Raw genomic sequence first — 19,972 nt, 5'->3', positions numbered from 1 at the left:
GCCTTCATTTCAACAAAAGCATCCTCTTCTGGGCTGATTTCAATTCTGAATGTTAAAGAGTAAGGGCAGTGATAGGGATCATAAAAAGTGCAGTAAATACTAACTACATTTGCCAATACAGAGCAGGTGCCTAAAAGCTCTGGGTTTCTCTAGGTTCCTGCACCAGCCCAAGGTACAATAAAGAGCAGCTGGGCTTGGATGGAACTTTGCCTTTCATCATGACCCATGTAGGGAGTATCTTCTCACTTAAGATTCACGTGGGGTGAATTTCCTCAGCCCCACTATACACCTCTGAAGAGCTGTGGATTGTATTTTCCTTCTAGACTGAGATGAACAGATTTCCTTCTGTTCACTATGTGTTCTGGATGCCATGACAAGTAATGCAGCGAATCACATCATTTCCTGAGTAAGGGATGGTGAAGGTCTCTGCACCTGCAGGAGGGCTCTGGGTGAAGGCACACATCTGCTCAGCATTCAGATCTACACAAACTTGCTGCACAACACGCAACCTGCCAGCAGGCTGCAGGGAACAACTTGTCCAGACTGGTTGCATCTGAAGGCCTTGCTGATTTTGATCTGTGGACCACGAATGAGTCAGCAGCAGAGCGAAAATTTGATGTCTTCGAGAAGCTTGTCAAGCTACACAGAGCTAGAAACAGCAAAGTAAGGAGGCTCAATGAACCTCTTTCTTTCTCCTACATTGGTGTCTGGTTTTAATCTCAGTTAATATGCAGCTAATTTGAAAGAAATAAAAATCAGGAAAGTCAAATTCATATAGGAAAAGTAAGTTTTCTACTCTAAATTGTACTTCTTCCTCAATTTCTCATTTCTTGGGAGCAGAGTTAGTCTGAAAAGATAATACCTTTATCTGGCACTGGGAAAAGCACTCTAACCACAACTAGGAGAAATCAAGTGAGTGTATTTAAACTGGCCTTTCTGTGGAATTGGGAGACAACACCTGGCATGAATTTGTTGCTTGGAATTTGCATGCTAATGTGGAGGTATTGTCACTGAGACTGTGGGAAAACCAGAAAATCTCCAACAGCATCTTTTCAGTGTTAGAGAATTTAGGCATTACTTTATTCTGGACAAGATGTGCAATAGAAATCATTTCATCCACACATGCCCGGCTTGTGCAGTGAAAATCATTCCAACCACACACCACTTTACCAGACTTTTCACATACCTATACAGACAAAACCCAAAGAAATTCTCATACATTGGTCTTAAATGACACAGTTCTTAGTATTCAATCACCTGTTGGTTATTGATCCCTTTGCCTCTGATGCTAATTTGGTCCTCATTCTTTGGTTCTCTTATCAATCTTTTCCCAGACCAGGTGTGTCAGACCTCTCCAGGGGCTGATGTTTGGGGTAATGTTTGTTAATGTTTGTTTATCTCCCATGTATCTTCTGGCTACTCCTGATCTGTAGGTTTTAAACTCATCAGGCTTCTCTCTGTGAACAGTGTCTTTTGATGAGAAACTTCGATTCCCCTTGCCCCTGGGCAAAGGAGAACAAACCCCTGACTAAAGTTACATTAAAAAATATTAAAAGTTGTATCATTTCCACCAGTATCTGCTGTGGGATAAGGTAAGATTTTAATACAAAATTGCAAACAAAACAGTTCCAGGTATCTCAGCTATTTAGAATATTTGATCTAGTGAAAATGTATGTTTGTTTCCACCAGAAATAAAATAATTATTAAAAATATTTCTGGTCTTTATTGTGTCTAGTGTCCTTCACTTCGAGTAAGACTTGTCCTCACGTAATAATGTCCCTTTAACTTATCCCCTCCTCTGTCCCTGTCACTCATGAAACAGAAGATGCTGACAGGATGTCTTGGTTTGAAAGACAGGTGTCTGCTAAGGAAGGCAAGAATCTCCCTTGGAATGAAAAAAATTGCAACCCCCTTCCCTCCAAATTATTATAATTTTGAAATTAAGGGGCTTTCAGGCAAAGGTATGAGGAACAAGAATAACAGTTCTTTACTATTATATATCTGTATGTGTATAACCAGTCAAACAAACAGCAATAACTCTGGCAGTAACAGCAAACAATCACAAACCCAGTCCCAGCCTTCTGGGCTGTCGGGCCCTTTCCCCTCGGGTGCAGTTCCGCTCGCAGCCGGCAGGGGCGCTGGCGGCTCCCGGTGAGCAGGGCAGGTGCGATGGTTCCCCCGCGGCTGCAGGGGGCGCTCCAGAGCGAGCTCGGGGAGCACGCGGCACCGGGGCCCTGGGATCCCGGGGAGGGATGGGACAAAGGCTTCACAAACCCCTGGGCAGCCGATCCCGGTGTCCGGCTGGACCCTCGGGAACGGGAGGCTGGAACAGCAGGGACGAGCACAAATCCTGGGTGGCAGACGAGATGTATTGAACTCCGGAGCTGCAGCAGAACCCCCGGAGGTCTCGGCAGGCAGGGCAAGCAGGGCTACAGAGTAGCGAAGGCTCCAAGCAATGGCAGGGGCAGGGCGGCTTCAGCCTGGCTCCCAGCAGGGCAGGGAAAGATGGGCTTGGGAATCCCAGGGTTTCTCCAGTAGGAGAAAGGCAGCTGAAAAAGCAGAAGCCTGCCATGCTGACCAATTCCTTCCAGCCTCTCTTTCCATCCAAACGCTGGGAACTAACAGCCCACAAACTCAGGTGAAAGAGATGCACCCCTCCCCCTGTGGCCAGGTCTTTTGTTTTTCTTAAGCACCCAGTAATTTGTCTCCCTGGCAACATGTATGGGGAAAATTCTTTAAGAGAAAAAGAAAACAGAAGGAGAACTCCTAAAACCCCAACACAGGATGTCTGACAATTTGTTTCACATACACTGCTGGAATATAGCTTCTGCTGCAATTTTCAGGCATTCAGTTGATGCCCTGCTTCTGATAGGAAAGATGGGTGCTAGTGTCTTTACAAACAATTTGATGGGTGAGGGTCTTTAGGAGAAATGGGTGTTAATGTCTTTTAAATGGATCTTAATGTCTCTACCAACCTCAAGCTGCACAAGTTTGTTACATAACCCAGTCAGCTTGACTCCTGAACTTTAGGGTAATGGACAAATGGGTCTGCACAAAGTCTATTGCAGAACCCAGATAGCTTGAATTTCGAAACATGGGAGGAAAATGACAGGTTCAAGGGGGGAATATGTGGTAGGTGGTTTGGGAAGGCTGTACCTTCCTAGTACCTCAGCCAATGTGGAAAGGAAGGAGACAACATGTGGCCAGGAGTTTAGGATAAAAGGAGACTGCGCCCTCTGAAACCTTGAGAGAGGGAAACTCCATGGGGCTATGGCCCAGTGGATGGCTCTCTCCCTGCAAATAAAGATGCAGGTCTCCTCTGTGTCCTTTATGGACTGGCTTCTCATAGTGTGATTTTCTGCATGCTTCCTTTGCATTACCTTCATCAGACTGCTATAGTAAATGTTTTCCAGGTGTAACTAGTCTTGCCCATTTTTTAACATGTGAACAGTAGCACAGTGAGTTCCTGAGGTTACAGCTCCTCATCTGCTTCTGTCCTCTGGGTTATGAAATGGTTAATCACTTGCTTTGTCTTATTAAAGTCATCTTCCAGAGATTCTTATCTTTGTGGTTGTGAGCATTTGTTTTAAACAAAACCCTATCCTGGCATAAGGTATGAAAGAAGTTGATCAATAGTTAACTCATGTAAGCACGAGTTAACTATTAAGAGTCAGCAAATATTAATCACAAGCCTAAGAAGCAGGATGCACCTTAGATTTGTCAAGAGAAACAGAATGCACCTTGTCAAGACAAGAGGAACAGAACCTGTTGAAACCAGCGCAGAAACCACTGAAACAGCCAACAAAGGAATGCGCATGCTTCAGAAAGAAAGGTGAAAACTGCTTTGTGAGGAAGACCACTAGCCTTCACCAGAATGACCCCCAAGGAGGACACAGGGCCTTCCTCAGTGCGACCGCAAGAGCACACTGCGCTTGCGCGTCATGTATGCTAATGATATTAATGACTTCTGAGAAGTAATTTGTATAACCACTCCTATCCCAAGGAATGTAATGAATATTCATGAAATATAACTGTATCAGTGCTGTGTACAGTGTTGTGTGTGCATGTTAGGAGGAGCGATCCTCCACGCACCCAGTGCTGAATAAAGCAAATGCCCACTTGTCTGACTCTGTCTCTAAAGTGTCTCCAGGCTCGGTTTGGAGCAATTTGGAGGTATCTCTGTGGACTGTGACAGAGAGGTGATACAGAAACCTATGGGAGAGGAACACTTGGATCCCTTGCATTGACAGGCCCTGTTAACATCTTTATTCCCTTACACCCTACCATCTGGTATGTGAAAGCACAGGATGAATATCTACCAGAACAGACATGTTTTTGTTAGGCTGATATTGTTTTATGACCATAAAAATCAAATGCTGCTGAAAACCACTATTTATTTCATTTTTCTGTGCAACATATGGTAAATAGCAGAGCTTCCTCTGCCTCAAGTCACCTTGAAGTAGGTGACTTTGTTGGAAATGATACAACTTTTAATATTTTTTAATGTAACTTTAGTCAGGGGTTTGTTCTCCTTTGCCCAGGGGCAAGGGGAATCGAAGTTTCTCATCAAAAGACACTGTTCACAGAGAGAAGCCTGATGAGTTTAAAACCTACAGATCAGGAGTAGCCAGAAGATACATGGGAGATAAACAAACATTAACAAACATTACCCCAAACATCAGCCCCTGGAGAGGTCTGACACACCTGGTCTGGGAAAAGATTGATAAGAGGACCAAAGAATGAGGACCAAATTAGCATCAGAGGCAAAGGGATCAATAACCAACAGGTGATTGAATACTAAGAACTGTGTCATTTAAGACCAATGTATGAGAATTTCTTTGGGTTTTGTCTATATAGGTATGTGAAAAGTCTGGTAAAGTGGTGTATGGTTGGAATGATTTTCACTGCACAAGCCGGGCATGTGTGGATGAAATGATTTCTATTGCACATCTTGTCCAGAATAAAGTAATGCCTAAATTCTCTAACACTGAAAAGATGCTGTTGGAGATTTTCTGTTCTTCCTGCAATTTCAGTGACAACCTGACTGATATAATTTCTGCTACTGACTTTTCTTTAATCTGATACCACAAACTCTAACATGCATTTCAGCTTTCTGTCCACAGCAGCATGAGCGAGAACCCACGAGGAATGATGATCTCCCCTTCCTGAGACACCTACCCGAAGCAATACATTGTACATTTCAGTAATTGCCAATGGTTTGAAATGGCTGCCTGAAGGAAGGTATTTCTGCTGTGAATAAACAGTGTTCAGTCCTTGAAGCTGAAGAACTGCTGTGAGTTCTCCTAACTGTGGGACGTTATTTGGGTCAAGGGCAGTACTGAGAATCATAGGATTCACAGAAAGGAGGGGAAAATGCTCCTTGAGTAGCTGTGAAGAACAATCTATTCATTTTACCTTCAGTGCCTTTGTCAGGAGGACAATGGGGAAAAGTTCAAGCAGGAGACTTCAATGACAGAGCACTCTAAAGCCCTCAGATCAAAGTCACAGACAGCACAGGTGTGCTGCCTGAGTGATCATATCTTGCAGTTGCAAATAAAAGAGGTCAGGGAGAGAATACAAAAGGGAAAGGTTTTCTGCATGACACGGTCCCTTGTCTTGTTTCTGTCAGGTCTACAGTTCTTTGTTGCTTTTAACTGGTTTGCATTACTCCTACTGGAGTCTGCATTTCCTTAATTTTGTAGTGCAGCCTGAGTTAACAACTAAGCTAGCTTATTTCACAGTCTAAACAGTGTCTACAGCACTGGCCTTGCCCACAGTGATAGCAAAATCTCCGTGGGCTTCACAGTGGGAGATGAAGTAGATGCACTAAGAGGGAGCTTAAAAGAATGATTTTGTGTCTTACTTGCTGAACTGTTGCTTTCAGAAATTGCATAAAGACAACTAAAAGCAAGATAAATCCATTAGTGCTGACTTAAGATTGACTTAAGTACACTTGTGGGTATGGGTACAATTTGTGCAGTACTTCATGAACAAAAGGGCTAGGGAGACAGTATGTAAGTTCAAATTCATTACATTGCTGTAGAGGAAGAAAAAGATAAAATGCATCCTGTGGAATGGTAATTGCTGATTTTAGACAATTACCTCAGTCTTCAAGAGTGTAATGAAGAAACATCCAGAAGGTAAGAAGTCTGTTGCAGTCAAAACAAAAGGGAATCAACAGAAACAGATTTCCCAATATCTCAGCTGTCCCTCTTTCCTTTAAAAGTCTGATATGATTTCCTTTGAAAACATGACAGGATGCCTGCACCATGCAGCTTGGTGTTGTCAGCACCCGTTGTTGTTGGGAGTGCACTCAATCCCACTGTCCACAACACAGATAAAGATGTTAAACACAGCTGCTACCATTACTGACACCTGAGGAACACCACTCATCCCTGGTCTCCACTTGGACATCAAACCGTTGACCGCAACTCCAGCGAATTCCTTATCCACTGAGTAGTTCATGTGTCAAATCCATATCTTTCCAACTTAGAGACAAGGATGTAATGCACGACTCTTTACCCTTTAAAAAAGGAGGGGTTGTTTCCCCTTTTCCATTCAGTGGGAACTTCACCAGACTTCTCAAATACGATGGATAGTTGTTGGGGTTTTAGGAGTTCTCCTAGTTTTTTTCTGTTAAAGGAATTTTCCCCATATGTGTTGCTAGGAGGACAAATTGCAGTCAAAACAAAAGGGAATCAACAGAAACAGATTTCCCAATATCTCAGCTGTCCCTCTTTCCTTTAAAAGTCTGATATGATTTCCTTTGAAAACATGACAGGATGCCTGCACTTATGCCTCATCCAGTTATGACATATTCTTGCATTTTACTCATAGGATAGTTTGACTCATATTTGACAGAAAGGTGAAGATCCCAAAGGCAATCTAGTTTCCATGAGCTCCATGGAAGCAGCTACCTTAGTGCAGAGCAAATAGCTGCTATCAAATGCTCCTGTTTAAAAAGAGGAGAATGACCTTCTGCACTTTTAAACATAGAAAATTCACTGGAGGGAGAGCCAGAGACATTAAAAGTACCTTAACAACATGAAGGCTTTCAATTTGTAAGGCAGAGAACTGTTCTAAGTTCAACTTCTTGAGTTGTGGAGCTCCCCATGTTCGCTTTTCCTGGCTGGCTGGCTGGCTGGCTGGCTTTTACAGTAACTAAAGCCTTTTCTGTAGCAGCAGTCATGCAAGTGTTGGTTGGGGTTAGCAAAACCATGGAGCGTTGGAGGGTATGGTTCTGAAAGCACAGATTGCTTGCTACAAGCTCCTGCCCAGAGTCCCCAGGCTGGGGCTGAGGGAGGCACCAGCCCCGGTGGCAGTGCCAGCTATAGGCAGGCAGCAAGGGTTGTTATCCCAGGTGATTGTTTCCCAGAAGGGCTCACAGTTTAGCTCTGCTGCGTATACAGTCACTCTCCTGAATGGAAGAACTATATGAATTTTTGAACAAGAAAAACCCCACCTGCATATCATAGGGTAAGTAGATGCCAGAGCCAGCTAGACATGCCCAGAACCTTTTGAGGATACAGAGGTCAGCAGGTGAGCACCCGAAGGGCAGCTTTAAGGAATTCCAGCCACTCCAGACAGAAAGTCAGCCTCACTGGGGGCCCAATTTAAATGCCTCTATGCTAATGCAGACAACATGGGGAATAAATAGGATGAACCAGAGACGTGTACCCACCTGCAAGACTATGACTTTACTGGCATCACACAAACATAGTGAGATGACTCCTATGATTGGAGTGTCGGAATGGAAGGAACAGGCTCTTTAGGAAGGATAGGCATGGGAGGCCGGGAGGCAGTCTTGCTCTCTATGTCAGTGACCATCTGGAGTGCATGGAGCTCCACCTGGAGCTGGGTGAGGAGCTGTCTTAGAGGGCCAGGATTAAAGGGAGGGCAGAGACAGGGGACTTTATAGTGGAAATCTGCTACAGGCCACCTGACCAGGAGGACTTAGCCAATGAGGCCTTTGAAAAAAGAGAGGAGCAGCCTCATATTCACAAACCCTGGTCCTCATGGGGAACTTCAACACCCTGACATCTGTTGGAGGTAGAGCACAGTGGGGCACAGGCAACTCATAAGATTTCTGGAATGCTTTGATGACAACTTCCTTCTCCAAGGAAGAGGAGACAACAAGGAGGGATGCATGCATGCTGAACTTCATTCTCACCAATGGGAAGGGGCTGGAGGGGAATGTCAAGCTCAGGGGCAGCCTGGACTACAGTGTTAACTCCACTAAGGTGGAGTTTGAGATCCTTGGGGCAGGGAGAAGGGCACACAGCAAGCTCACTACCCTGGACATCAGGAGAGCAAGCTTTGGTATCTTCAGGGATCTCCTTGGTAGAGTGACGTGGAATAAAGCCCTGTAGGGAAGAGGGGCCAAAGAGACCTAGATGATATTCAAAGATTATCTCCTCCAGATTCAAGAGCAATGCATCCCTACTAACAGGAAATCAAGAAAGAATGCCAATAAGCCTGCATGAATAAACAAGGAACTCCTGGATGAATTTAAACACAAACAGATATCTTACAGAGGGTGGAAGCAAGGAAAGGTGGCCTGGAAGGAATATAGAAAATTGTCAAAAGAGCCAGTGATCTGGTTAGGAAGCACTGACAGATGTAAATCTCGCCGAGGACATCAGGGGTAACAAAATCAGCAATAAAAAAAGGGTCAAGGAAAATGTGAGATGTCTCACAAAGGATATGGGAGACCTGATTACCCAGGACATGGAGAAGCCCAAGGTACTCAACAGCTTTTTTGCCTCAACCTTCACCAGCAGATCCTCCAGCTGCATAAGGTGAAAGCCAAGACTGGGAGAATGAAGAGCTGCCTGCTCCAGGAGAAGACTGGGTTTGAGACCATTCAAGGAACATAAAGGTTCACAAGTCCATGGGACCTGATGAGATAGTCCTGGTCAGGTGGCCTGTAGCAGATTTCCACTATAAAGTCCCCTGTCTCTGCCCTCCCTTTAATCCTGGCCCTCTAAGACAGCTCCTCACCCAGCTCCAGGTGGAGCTCCATGCACTCCAGATGGTCACTGACATAGAGAGCAAGACTGCCTCCCGGCCTCCCATGCCTATCCTTCCTAAAGAGCCTGTTCCTTCCATTCCGACACTCCAATCATAGGAGTCATCTCACTATGTTTGTGTGATGCCAGTAAAGTCATAGTCTTGCAGGTGGGTACACGTCTCTGGTTCATCCTATTTATTCCCCATGTTGTCTGCATTAGCATAGAGGCATTTAAATTGGGCCCCCAGTGAGGCTGACTTTCTGTCTGGAGTGGCTGGAATTCCTTAAAGCTGCCCTTCGGGTGCTCACCTGCTGACCTCTGTATCCTCAAAAGGTTCTGGGCATGTCTAGCTGGCTCTGGCATCTACTTACCCTATGATATGCAGGTGGGGTTTTTCTTGTTCAAAAATTCATATAGTTCTTCCATTCAGGAGAGTGACTGTATACGCAGCAGAGCTAAACTGTGAGCCCTTCTGGGAAACAATCACCTGGGATAACAACCCTTGCTGCCTGCCTATAGCTGGCACTGCCACCGGGGCTGGTGCCTCCCTCAGCCCCAGCCTGGGGACTCTGGGCAGGAGCTTGTAGCAAGCAATCTGTGCTTTCAGAACCATACCCTCCAACGCTCCATGGTTTTGCTAACCCCAACCAACACTTGCATGACTGCTGCTACAGAAAAGGCTTTAGTTACTGTAAAAGCCAGCCAGCCAGCCAGCCAGCCAGGAAAAGCGAACATGGGGAGCTCCACAACTCAAGAAGTTGAACTTAGAACAGTTCTCTGCCTTACAAATTGAAAGCCTTCATGTTGTTAAGGTACTTTTAATGTCTCTGGCTCTCCCTCCAGTGAATTTTCTATGTTTAAAAGTGCAGAAGGTCATTCTCCTCTTTTTAAACAGGAGCATTTGATAGCAGCTATTTGCTCTGCACTAAGGTAGCTGCTTCCATGGAGCTCATGGAAACTAGATTGCCTTTGGGATCTTCACCTTTCTGTCAAATATGAGTCAAACTATCCTATGAGTAAAATGCAAGAATATGTCATAACTGGATGAGGCATAAGTGCAGGCATCCTGTCATGTTTTCAAAGGAAATCATATCAGACTTTTAAAGGAAAGAGGGACAGCTGAGATATTGGGAAATCTGTTTCTGTTGATTCCCTTTTGTTTTGACTGCAATTTGTCCTCCTAGCAACACATATGGGGAAAATTCCTTTAACAGAAAAAAACTAGGAGAACTCCTAAAACCCCAACAACTATCCATCGTATTTGAGAAGTCTGGTGAAGTTCCCACTGAATGGAAAAGGGGAAACAACCCCTCCTTTTTTAAAGGGTAAAGAGTCGTGCATTACATCCTTGTCTCTAAGTTGGAAAGATATGGATTTGACACATGAACTACTCAGTGGATAAGGAATTCGCTGGAGTTGCGGTCAACGGTTTGATGTCCAAGTGGAGACCAGGGATGAGTGGTGTTCCTCAGGTGTCAGTAATGGTAGCAGCTGTGTTTAACATCTTTATCTGTGTTGTGGACAGTGGGATTGAGTGCACTCCCAACAACAACGGGTGCTGACAACACCAAGCTGCATGGTGCTGTGGACATGCTGCAGGGAAGGGATGCCATCCAGAGGGACCTTGACAGGCCTGAGAAGTGGGCCTGTGTGAACCGCATGAAGTTCAACAAAGCAAAGTGCAAGGTGCTGCACCTGAGTCAGTGCAATAGCAAGTACAAACACAGGTGGGGTGGAAAAGGACTTCGGGTAGGTGGTGGATGAGAAGCTCATTATGACCTGGCAATGTCCACTTGCAGCCCAGAGACACATCTGCATCCTGGGCTGCATCCAAAGCAGCGTGGCCAGCAGGGCAAGGGAGGGGATTCTGGCCATCTGCTCTGTGAGACCCCACCTGGAGTGCTGGACACATACATAAAAAGGGCACGGACCTACAGTAGCAAGCCCAGAGGAGGGGCGTGAAGATGATCAGGGGGCTGGAGCACCTCTCCTATGAGAACAGGCTGAGAGAGCTGGACAGGTTCAGCCTGGAAAAGAGAACACTGGGGGGTGACCTAACTGTGGCCTTCTAGTACCTAGAAGGTACTAGAAGGGGCATACAGGAAGGCTGGAGAGAGACTTTTCACAAGGACATGTAGTGATAGGTGATGGGACAAGGGGGAATGATCTTAAATTGAAGAAGTGTAGGTTTAGATAAGGTATTAGGAAGAAATTCTTTACTGTGAAAGTTGTGAGGCACTGGAACGGGTTATCCAGAGAAGTTGTGGATGCCCCATCCCTGAAATTGTTCAAGATCAGGTTGCATGGGGCTCTGAGCAACCTGATCTTGTGGAAGGTGGAGGGTTTTAACTCAAGGATCTATAAGGTTCTTTCCAATCCAAACCATTCTATGATTCTATGATGATTCTAACATTTGATTCATTCCTCTATGTGTATTACACCACATCTATCTCTGAGGTGTCTCCTGGCTGAATATGTTGCGGGGATGGTTTAAACACCATCAAAGGCTTACATTTGTCAGAGACATTAATTTGCTTAACATGGTAGGGTTTTTCATCTGGGTACTAAGCAACTTCAGACAGTCAACGGACTGAGCAACTCCTTACATTTTAGAAAGTTTTTCCACACTCTTTATTAAAACAGCTTCCAGGATTATATTAAGAAGGAAATTTGACATATGTTTTCTTCTATTGAGGACATATGAAAAGAAATATACAGAAAGACAGCTGACCTTTGTATTTGAATTGCAGACCTAATACTGATGGAGGGTAGCATTTCTGTACAATTTCTTTCTTGAACCATGTCCTATTGGATTAACTACTACCCTTCTGATTAAAGTTCAGCTAAGCATGTTTTGAGGGACAAAATATATTAATTTTCTTTCTCTAGTGATAAACTTCAACAGAAATGTGTGGTAATCTGCCACTTGTCTTGGTTTTGTCACGGATCTCTAGTGGCAACAGAATTACACTGAGAAGATGTTTCCCAAGGCCTTTCCCCAGTGCTGACTGAAAATGCTTGCAACCTGCCTTCCTCCTAGCATCCAATTAGCAATGGCCTGATGAGTTTGCATCATAGTCCTCACCCACCGAGGCTTTATTTGCTTTTAAAGCCTTCCTTCTTGAAGGAATGAACGAATAACCTGCCTCACAGAGAACCTATCCTGCATGCTATCAAACAAGACTTCTCTATCAGTTAGCATGTACTTTGGTACTCAGACACTATGGTGTGTACCAACTGTTTCACCCATTTTTCTTAAAGCTTTCACCTTATAAAAGCAAGGTCCAGGACCATACAATCTTTTCAGCTGCACATTTATACAGTCACAAATAATGCCATATATGCTTACATTTACCTGTGCTTTATATGTACAGTGTATGCTTTACATTTATGGTTTTCTATTGTATGAGTCATCTGTTTCCTAAAATGAACAGAGAAGGGAGGAGCAATGGGAACAGAGAAAAAAAAGAGATCACTGCAGAATATTTCAAAGTTTTTTTCTGTTAGAATGTCCACTTTTTCCTGACAGTGTGGTTATTGCTAGGAACAGTTTAAGGGTCAATCATATATTCCATAATGAATGGAGGAGCAAAGAGCTGGTTTCTCACAGAGAGAGCCTGATATGAGGTCTCCCGGAGCACCTAAGCTGTCATTCAGCTGCAAAACCTGTCAGTGATTTCAAAGCTGTTTCCACAGTCAAGGCATTTTTTTCTATGCATTTTCTTCATGCTATCAAGATGCTATCACCCACACATTCTAGTTAAATTATATAAAAAAATGACAGCTCATACTGCAGTTCTGCTCTTTCCATTTCTGATTCCAGCTGAGATACTAAATAGGCTGAAATTCCCGAGGTTGCAATTACTTCCTAAATGCTGTTTAGGTTCAAGAAATAACATCAGTAATACTGCATACAGGGCCTTTCTATGATGTAGCACTTTTATCTGCCACAAATGCCAGCAGGGAAAAAGACTTCTGTGGTTTTCCCTGGTCTGTCTTCCACTCTATGTTACATTTTTCAATGTCCTGCCTATGCTATAACTTTGATTACTGCAGTAATCAGTGAGATCACAGGGTGATTTGTATTATTTACACCACATCTAACCTTCCCAAAAGGAAATAGCAATAATAACAGATTATACTCTTCTCTACTGTAAATAAGCTGTAGTTAATTAAAATAGTAAGAATTATTTGCTTATCTAAATGCTCAGCTTTAGTAGAAAAAGTCACAGAGCCTTACAGCAAACACTAATGCTTGCATCCAATTGCTGTCCAGGATAAAACATGCATTTTTAAGTTGTCTATTATTCTTCATATTGCAAATAATTATCAGCTATAAAACAGCATGCTACAGTCTGAGGACTGACAGATTTTTACTCCTCAGTTTTCCAAGTATAAAAATATTGAATCAAAAAAACATTTAGCACTTGTAAAAAGGAACAAACTCTCACACTTTGCTATTAAATTCTGATATTCACAGTTAAAAGCTATATTTGAGGTCAGGCATTCATCACAGTTCAGTGGAGGACTGGCCTTTCATATAATTTACAGCAATGTGCAGCATTAAGATAACATAGCCTTTAAGCAGCAGCTGATCTCCCCTTTTGCAAGTGATGTAGCACCTTTCACTTTAGGCAGAGCACCGCTTGTGGAAAGGTCTTTATATTATGGCTTACATTAAAATTTATTTTGTATACTCAGGTCCAATGTATATTATGTATTTAGGCATTTCAGTGCTGCTGAACACTGCAGCCACAAACTGCCACCAGTATCAGCAGGTTAGAAGGTATCTAACAGCTCTGCTGTCTACTAGTTTTCAGCACTGCAATCACTGGCAGTGGTTGCACAGACAGAGAATTAAAGATTTAATAACTCAGTCTAGCAGAGGTATGAGTTTGAAAGCCAGGACACAGCAGTTTTTTTGCTGCAGGGAATAAGAGAGAGAGGAAAAGAGGACAACTACAAAGACACTGAATTGTGAGAGCACACATCAGGTTAACCAGCCAAATAGGTAACTAGCAAGGAAAGATTTGAAGAAAAAGCACCAACAGTGAGGTCAAAGGACAAGGCTGCTGTTCCAACATGGTCTGCGATTGCAAAACACCACAAAAGTGCTCACCAACATTATTTATGAGTTATTTTCCTTTCCTCTGCATTTTACTCCTTGTAGTGTTTCTTCCTTTCGGCAGTCAAGCTAAAACTGGTATTGGAAATGCACATTGCAGCTCTTTTCTGGCACACTAGGCTTCTTCCGTCCCCAGCCTATATATCCCTTTCCCTCAGTGGTGAGACATAGTGCTGTCCATCGCAGTTCAGGGAGTGACACAAAATGAACACAGAGCATGAAGTAAGAAGGAAGTATTTGTTAGACAGAGAGCAGATGTAGTCTTGCCTTTGGTGGATGCCTCATGTCATGCTCTATGAGGTGTTAGGGCATCTGGGGATAGAGAATTTGAGACATTGCATCACAAGTAACAAAGCTAAAGATTTCTGGAAAAAGTCAGAAGTGATAAATCCAGTGCATATAATGAGGGGCAAAGAGCACAGGTTATGATTCTGCTCACAGGTTTAACATTTCATTCTTCCAGTGGCCCTAATAACTGCCAAGAGTTTAAAGTAACCAAGATAAGCCATCCAATCTATAAAACTAAGGCAGGCCCTAGAACCAGATTGCTTCAGTCCAACTTTCGAATTAAACTTTTCTTCACATCACCACCTCTTCATTTCTTCCAAATACAATAACAATACGACAGATAGTCCAAATTATGTACTCCCTTCTTCTGGATCAGGACTTACTCAGATTATGGAAGTGGACTAGTACAAGTCACACTGTGATTACACCTCTCTGTTTCTACAGGAAGAAACAACAGGCATCACTAATATACTGAGTGACTTCTGCCATGGTTGGTTTGGGTTGTTTTTTTTTTTGTTTGTGGTTTGTATTTTTTGTTTGATTGGTTTTGGGGTTTCTTTTATGGCTAAATTCAGAAGGCAAGCTGCAGTTAACATCTTCCTACCTTTTCCCTGACCCATCCCTTTCACTGCAGTTCACAAAGGGGGAAAACTAGCTAGCACATTACCCAGGGGGCTTCTGCACCATCAAAGCCCTGACTCAGCCAGACATGTGAGTGCAGGACCAGCAGGGAGTCTTCCCCTACGATGGCCTTCTTCCTCATACTGCACACATGTGCTGGTAGTAAAAGTCTTGCAGTCTATTTGTCTACTGGTCCCTTCTGCTTGTGTGACTGGAATGAAAAGAGAATGTGGCTACTGCAGCACTGGAATTTTTGAACAACAGGCTAGGCAAAAATCTTCCTGAGGCATTTTTGAAGGGTTGAGCCTGCTTTTGAGCCGCTGTTGATTTACATGACTTCCTGAAAAGATTTCTAGCCCTATTTTGCCATCATTTCATGACAGCAGACTTTAAACATGGGTTTTGCTGTATTGATCAACTTCTCTCCTTTTAGCAAAACAGCTTAGCAATTAACAAAGGTGGTTGAGATACTGTGGTCAGTGAGACAGACCACATCACATCTCTGGAGATACTATGTGCAGCTGTGAGAGTACAGTATTGAAACACTTAGTTATCTGTTTGCCTAGGACACTGCAATCCTTGCTTGGTGCACTGCAAGCAGAGAAGCAGACCACAGTCCTGTAGACAGACTTACAAGGCATGCATCACTCCAAAATATGCTTATGTGGAGAATCACGTTGCAGGGCTGTATGGGTTTCTACAAAAAAGTAGGTCATCTTCCCTTCTCTGCAGTCCTCTTACAATGCCCACATTTTGTTTGAGGTTTTTTCCCTTCATAGTCTCTCCCTAGGCAGCTGTCTGCTTGTGACTTTTCCCCTCCTAGCTACCAGTAAGGCCATCATTCACAGTTTCCTTCCCACTTCTCTCTTGGGCAACTTAGCAGTTTCCTCTTGTCAGCAGAACATCTTCCCTGAACAGTCACCACCATGACAGCCCTTTATTCCCCACAGATGTCTAGTTTTGCATTCCAGCTGTTAAGTAATTTCTCCAAGTAGTCATTAATGTCAATAATGGGTATCACTTCTATACAAACACAATACTCAGCCTTGTGCAGATTTTGCCCTCTGGTTCATTGTTCAAATATGCACTCTTTTTTTTCTTTCTCTCAAAAACCAGTTTTTTCCAGATCATGTCACTCACTTGTCACTGTAAACTAGTGTCTGCAAGGGCCTGTAACTTCCTTTTTCATGGAGAAAGAGCACCTGACAAAATGTGGTCATAAATGATACATTACAAACAGAGTGAAGTCCCACAGCAAATTATGTAAATATTGTGTGTATGGAGAGTTTTCAAATAACTTCTATCTTTTTACATTAAATGTATACTTTGTTATCCAAGTGCTTTTTCTCTCATTTTCTGCCTGTGTGGTTGCTGATGATGTGTCTTTCAATACTTGAATTGTGCATGCTGTGACCATATTGCACCGCTTTTTCTTGATCAAAAGATGTTTTACCTTTCATCCAGTCCCATGAAAGTCATTCAGAGACAACTTCTAGACTTTTTATATTCTTTGAACTCTCCATGTTCCCCATTGATACCAAGGGTATATGAGAATATGAGAATCAAAACAACTCCCTTAGAAGTTTTTGGTTTTGTTTTGTGGGTTGTCGATATTTTCATTCTTTAGTATTTATTAAGCTGGTCACTTTGTAATTCTAAGAATGTTTCATAGAGTCTATGAGATACATGAAAAACAAGTTTTACAGAGTTACCTGACTTAAGAGAACCCTTGCAACAAAATAAGGTGCTGTACTTACTTTGGCATTGCAGTAGGAATCCTGACATAAAGATACTTGGGATAATGGGAATAGAGACAGAACCTCGCTGCTTCTCAAAATGTTTTGTAAGAAGCTTTAGAGAATCATAAATTCGTAGAATGGGTAGGGTGTACCCATGGGTAGGGTGATCTTCTAGTTCCAGCCCTCCAGCCCTGGAGAAGGACACCTGTCACTAGACCAGGTTGCTCAGAGCCCCATCCAGCCTGGTCTTGAACACTTCCAGGGATGGGGAATCCACAGCTTCTCTGGGAAACCAGTTCCAGTGCCTCACCACTCTCACAGTAAAGAATCTCTCCCTAACATCTATGCTAAGTCTGTCCTTTTTCAGTTCATTACCCCTTGTCCTGTCACTACATGCTCTTGTAAAGAGTCTCTCCATCTTTCTTGTAAGTTCCCTCCAAGTACTGGAAGGTCGCAATTAAGTTGCCCCAAAGCCTTCTCTTTTCCAGGCCGAACAATCCCAATTCTCTCAGCCTTTCCTCATACAAGAAGTGCTCCATCCCTCTGATCAACTTGTTGAGCCTCCTCTGGACATGCTCCAACAGGTTCATGTCCCTCCTGTGCTGGGGACCCAAGAGTTGGACACAGAATGCCAGGTGCATGTCAGAGACTGAAATGTTATAATTCATGGCTCAAACATTGTCAGAAAGGGTTTTGCCCATTATGGTAAAACTGTACAATGAAGCTGCACCACTGAAGCCCACTGAAACCTTGAACTGTGAGTTAAACTGCCTAAGGCTATTCAAGACAACGAAAGTGACACTGTTGTTCAAAGCAATAAAAAGGGGGAAGTAACGGGTAAGGCTGGGAGAGCATTCACAGAAGAGCCAAGCCCAGCAGCTTCCAAGTGGAGGCCATAGCTCCAGGCTTCTCTGTTGCCAGGTTTGCACAGACACCCACCCCCCCCCAGGTGGGAGCAGGAGGGTTTCAGGGGCATGGCAAAAAACCTCTGGTCAGAGGCAGTGAACACCATCCTCTGCTGCACAGACTAGCTCAGACTAGCTCCCCCACCCCAGGACAGCCACATCTATGGGACATTCACGTGAGGGGCAGCTGAGGGGGTATCATGGCCCATCAAATTCCCCCCCAAAGGGTTCCCCAGACCCTGCACCAGAGCACTGCATGTGATGCAAAATGATGCAACTGATCCAAAGTCTTGCAAGGGACAGTGTCAAACCTGGCTTCCCCTCAGGGGAGGTACCTTGGTGTTCCCACTGTCCCAAACATATATGAATCCATTGGATTTTATGCCTTTGGGCGGGAGACCCTCACCACCCAGAAGACCAGATGGAGGGAAGCAACGAGACATCACTGGGACCCACAGGGTGGTGGTATGTTTCTACTTAATCTGTCTCTGTCACTCTTCCTGTGCCCCCCTCCCCCTTTTTTCTATTTCTTTCTTTTCTCTTTCTTTCTCTTTGCCTCTTTTACCATTAAATTAAATAAATCAATTTTTTTGTATAAACATTTAACTGTGTTTGGTTTTAATCTCATTTTGGGGAATTTTTGAACTTCAGGGTTCTTTCTGCTTTATTCACAGAGAGTTGTCTTTGCTCCTCTATGATTAAAGAGGATTGTAACAGTGGGGTCTCACCAGAGTGGAGCAGAAGGACAGAATCCCCTCCCTTGCTCTTCTGGCCACATTGCTTTGGATGCAGCCCAGGACACAATTGCCTTTCTGAGCTGTGAGTGCACATGGCTGAATCATGTCCAGCCTCTCCTCCATTAGCACCCCCAAGTCCTTCTGGGCAGGGCTGCTCTCCATCTGTTCATCCCCAGCCTGTGTTGGAACCGGGGGTTCGTCCAGTGCAGGTGCAGCACCTTGCACTTGGCTTTGGTACATTTCATAGAATTCCCAAGGTCTCAGTTCTCTATCTTATCCAAGTACCTCTGGATGATATCCTGCCCTTCAGGAGTGGCAACTGCACCATTCAGATTGTTGTTGTCTGCAGATTTGCTGAGGGTGCACTTGATCCCTTCATCTCTGTAATTAATGAAGATACTAAATAATACTGGTACCGATACAGACCCCTGAGGGACACTGCTTGTCGCTGACGCCCATCAGGACTCTGAGTTGTTGACTGCTACTCTTCGCATGCAGCCATCCAACAAATTCCTTATCACATAACAGTCCACTCACTGAACCTCTTGCTCTCCAATTTAGAGAGACGAATGTTGTCAAGGACCATGTCAAAGGCTTTACAGAAGTCCAGATAAATGACATCGTGTTTTGGGGCTGTTCTTCCCTTGCCCACTGATGTAATCACTCCATCACAGAAAGCCAATGGGCTGGTCAGGCAGGATTTGCCATGATGCCTTGCTGGAGGTCTCAAATCACCTCGCTGTCCTCCTTGTGCCTTAGCGCATCTTCTGTTCTGAGATCTTTTCAGGCACAGAGGGGAGGCTGACAGGTCGGTAGTTCCCAGGGTCCTCTTTTCTGCTCTTTGTAAAGATGGGTACAATGTTTTCCTTTTTCCAGTCTCCTGAGATGTCACCTGACTGCCACGACTTTTCAGATATCATGAAGAGTGACTTGGCAACTACATCAGTGAATTTCCTCAGGACTCTGGGATGCAGCTCATCAGGTCACTTACACTTCTCCTCACCCTTTATTACCAGTTTTCCAGTCTTATTTTTAGGGAGAGTACACCTTTGACCATCCTTTTTTGGTTAATGTACCTGTAGAAGCCCTTGTGATTCTTTGTGTCCCATACCAGGTTTAGTTCATTTTGCTTTGACCTTCCTCACCCCATCCCTACACAACTGAATTTCATCTCTGTACCCTTCCCAGGTCGTGGGTCCTTGTTTCCACTGTCTGCATTTGCTTCTTTCCCTTTAGTTTGACCAGCAGTTCCCTACTCAGCCATGCTAGTCTTTTGCCTTCCTTGCCGAATATCTCGTTCCTGGGGATTGCCAGCTCTTGTGCTCAATGGAAGACTTCCTTAAAGATCTGTCAGTTCTGTTTCAGTCCCTTGTCCCTGACAGCAATGTCCCAGGGGATCCCACAGACTATCTCCCTGAAGAGCTGGAAATTTCCTTTCCTAAAGTTCGGGGTCTTAACTTCACACTTCTCCTGACCTATCTCCCTCAGGAGTGCAAACTCCACCAACGCAGAATTACTGAAGCCTAAGCTGCCTACTATTCTGATG

This window comes from Aphelocoma coerulescens (genome assembly GCF_041296385.1).
Source record: "Aphelocoma coerulescens isolate FSJ_1873_10779 chromosome Z unlocalized genomic scaffold, UR_Acoe_1.0 ChrZ, whole genome shotgun sequence".
NCBI lineage: Eukaryota > Metazoa > Chordata > Aves > Passeriformes > Corvidae > Aphelocoma > Aphelocoma coerulescens.
This window is presented reverse-complemented; position numbering follows the sequence as displayed.